Genomic DNA, 3,559 nt, shown 5'->3' with positions numbered 1-3,559 from the left:
TCCCAGTGTCTCGGCAGTGAAGTCAAGCTGGTCACGCCTGCCACCAGCCTGGACAGGAGCCTGACTCAGCTACCCTGCTGAGGACCTGGGAGTGGCGTCCAGGCCACAGGTGCTTTTCACTCACGGCCAGAGTCCACCATTATTTACTGGTCCTCATGAATTTCTGGCATAATGCTGTCCCTGCCATGGTTTGGTGCTGCTTGGTGCATGTTGGGCAGTTACGTCCTGAACTAGCTTTCATTATTATATTTAGGCTTTCTAGAAGGACAGTCATGAGCTCTACTTCACCACTCTACCCAGCATCTGCCTTTGAGCTCATTCTGAGGGCACGGAGGTTTTAGCCTACCTGTGGTCAGCTCTGAGTTCTAGAAAGTTCTCTCACTGCTAGCCTGCAGTTTGCCTGTGGCAGGACATAAAGGAGCTGGGAAGGCTGAGTAGGAGAGAAGAGGGATGGAGAGAAGGAGGCCGGGAGTGGAGGGCAATGGTGCAGGTCAGGGGGAGAGCGCCCCCTGCAGGGTGTGGGCAGAGGGAGCCTGAGCTGCTGATTCAGTGTCTGTGCTCAATGGGCCTCTGGACTAAGGTCAGCAGGAAGGACCAGGATGCACAGTCATGGGCTCCTGCAGGTGCATGCTATGCTCACCTCTGCCGACCTCACAGTCACTGTTACAATAATGCAGACCTGGAATCTGGTACACGGAGGGGCAGAGTGACTGGCCTGTGTCACACTGTTCATCAGGAGGGAGCACAGATGTGATCCAGGTCTCTGGTGGCAAAGTCTCAGATGATGTAATTACAGCAGGAAATGCACTCATGGCTGCTTAAGGACCCATTCTCTATGAGGTGTCAGTAATCAGCCTCTTGGTCCCACAAAGTGCAGGATTGCGCCTCTGAACAGCTCGGGCAGCTGAACTAAGATGGCTCCTGTGAATTTGCAGGGACACAAAATAAAACACAATTTACCTTAACACAAGCCTCAGGACGGCTTCCCAGTCCTGGGCCTCATACTCACCCAAAGGAGAGAACAAGAGAAATTCACAATAGCCTTATGAGAGAGAGAGAGAGAGAGAGAGAGAGAGAGAGAGAGAGAGAGAGAGAGAGAGAGAGAGAGAGAATATTTGGAAGTCATCTTTAATTGGGGGACTCTGTTCTTAAAAAGTTCTATCCATAAAAGGGCAGAGGGGCAGGACTAGAAGGGAACAGGTGAGTGTGACTCCACCCTAGGGACATGCTCCACAAAGAAGCCCTCCTTGCTGTCCCCTTGGGTCTCTGACTAGGCCACAGGAATGCAGGGTTGGCCAGAGCCTGGGGCATCAGGACTGGAGGGCGTGGTCACTCAGTGTGGCTCCACCGCAGTTGTCCTCTGCTGAGACAGGTACCTGCTGGTCCCTCCCTGTGCCCTGATCTCTGAGTACTGGGTGGAGGTATTCTCTGCAGGACTTGCCCCGTGGACGTTGCGAGAGGCCCGGTGAAAGCTGAGGGTGGAGTAGTGCAGCTCCTGCTCCTGCCCCAAGCCAGGGCCAGCTCCTGAGGAGCTGCAGGGGTCAGCAGGGCCAGGCAGCAGGGGCTCCTGCCAACACTCCTGTGTGGAGAGGAGAGAGGGTCACACAGGGCAGGGTGGGGAAGCTGGAGGGGCTGGGCGGGGTCCACCCTGACAGGACCCTCCTGCCCCTCCTTCCTCCTCCCCAGGTGGCCTGATGCCTCACAACACAGGAGTCCCCTGCTGCTCCCAGTCCTGCTCTGCATTCACAGACCTGGATGCAGACCCCTGTTCTGCCGTCTCACAGACACGGGAACTGACTCAGAGAGGAGGGGCTTCCCTTCACGCACCCTCCATCCCAAACGCCACTGGGGTCCTGGGCCTCTGTGCCCAGCACTGGGTGCACAGGAAGGGGCAGTGCAGAGGGAGCCCTGTGGGTCAGTGTCAGAGGGGACCAGTGCAGATTGCTGAATAGGCAGGTGATTGCCCATGGCGACTTCAGAGGACAGGGCACAGGTGACCACAGAGGTCTTGTTGTGGAGCTCAGGTGGGGAAGCCCAGGGAATGAGGCTGCCACCAGATGTGGGACAGCTGTGCCCACAGGAGCCTGGGCAGCTATGGAGTGGGGCCGAGTTGCCTGGAGGGTTCGGAGATGCAGCCCTTCTCTGCTACAGGCCCAGTTCTGGGCTCTAGGTCCACTCCGCTGACCGTGACCCTGCCTTTCCAGCCCCAAATGCCAGGGCAGGCTGCCCAGGGGCTCCTCTTCTGCAATGAGGAGAAGCAGTGCTTTTCAAACTTGGATGGGGACAAGGACAGTTGGTGCAGGTCCTGCTGATGGGTTGGGGATGAGTGTGAGGCAGGAAGGAGTGGGAGGGAGCTGTGCTGAGGGGGAGGGCTGCCTTAGGCTGAATTCAGAGGAACAGGAGTACCTTGGTGCAGGTGGGCAGAGGGAGAAGGATGGGGGACTGGGGTGGAGAGGGGCCAGGTCTCTGTTGGGCTGTGGGGACAGTAGTGCCATCAGAGATGGGGAACCCAGCGAGTGAAGGGTGTAGGGATGTATTAGCCATGCACTTCTGAGGTTCTGACATCAGGGCCTTGCCCACCCCAGACACTGCCTCTCCCAGAGCCCATCCCTAGGGACAGCAGAGGACACGCCTACTATGCACCTTTCCCTGCAGACCAGGTACCCAGACCCCAGACCAACCACGTCCTCCTGGAGCCCTTCCTCTCTGGACGACCATCACATACCCTAATAACCTAGGGCAAAGCACCAGGCAAACAGAGACACCCCAATCCCAAGCTCTGCTGACACAGAGCAGCCAGTCCTACCCACTGCCCGCCCGGTCTCGCCCAGCCCCTCAGCATGGGCTCCTGCCCAGTCTTCTTCTCACCCTGTCCCCTGACCAGCCCTCCTGCTCCACGAGTGGCCTTGCATGGCATGGCCTGCCGGTTCCTCTTTGGAACTGGGAGTCACACACTGTCTTCACACAAGGCCATCATCTCCTGCAGACTGGCCTTGCCATGTCTCAACACTGAGACCTAAACTCTAAAACAAGGGACAGCGACCAGCTCAGTTCTGGGCATGCTGAGTGGGCACCACCATGGCCACCTGGGGACATGCCATGGGGACAGGCTGGATCCCAGGGTGCCCAGGGCACTTACCAAGGAGGATGCCTGGAGGGTGGGGTGGGTGTCACTCATGCCCTCTACTGCCCTGGCTGCCTTCCTCCTGTGGGACGTCACTCTGATGGGACACGGGTGTCTTTGAGCCTGGTTTGCTCAGACTCTAGCAGCTCCAGGGAGGCCCCTCCTGCCTGGGTCACCACTGGGGATACACTGACCGCAGGGTTCTCTGCAGCACCCTCGACAGGATTGTTGCTCCTTTTAGTTGGATTGAAGATGAGGCAGCACTCCCCCCACCCACCCCGTAACCACAGACACACAGAGAGACAGGTCTGTGACCTCCAAGGTCCCTGATTCAAAACAGGCCCCCAGGACATGGCCACAAAGTGTTCCTAGCTCTGGGGCCCAAGCCTCCATCCCTGACACTCACAGCCCCAAGGACCCAGGTGTCCTGGCCCA

Source organism: Callospermophilus lateralis, chromosome 11 (assembly GCF_048772815.1).
Source record: "Callospermophilus lateralis isolate mCalLat2 chromosome 11, mCalLat2.hap1, whole genome shotgun sequence".
In the NCBI taxonomy this organism is placed as follows: domain Eukaryota; kingdom Metazoa; phylum Chordata; class Mammalia; order Rodentia; family Sciuridae; genus Callospermophilus; species Callospermophilus lateralis.
This window is presented reverse-complemented; position numbering follows the sequence as displayed.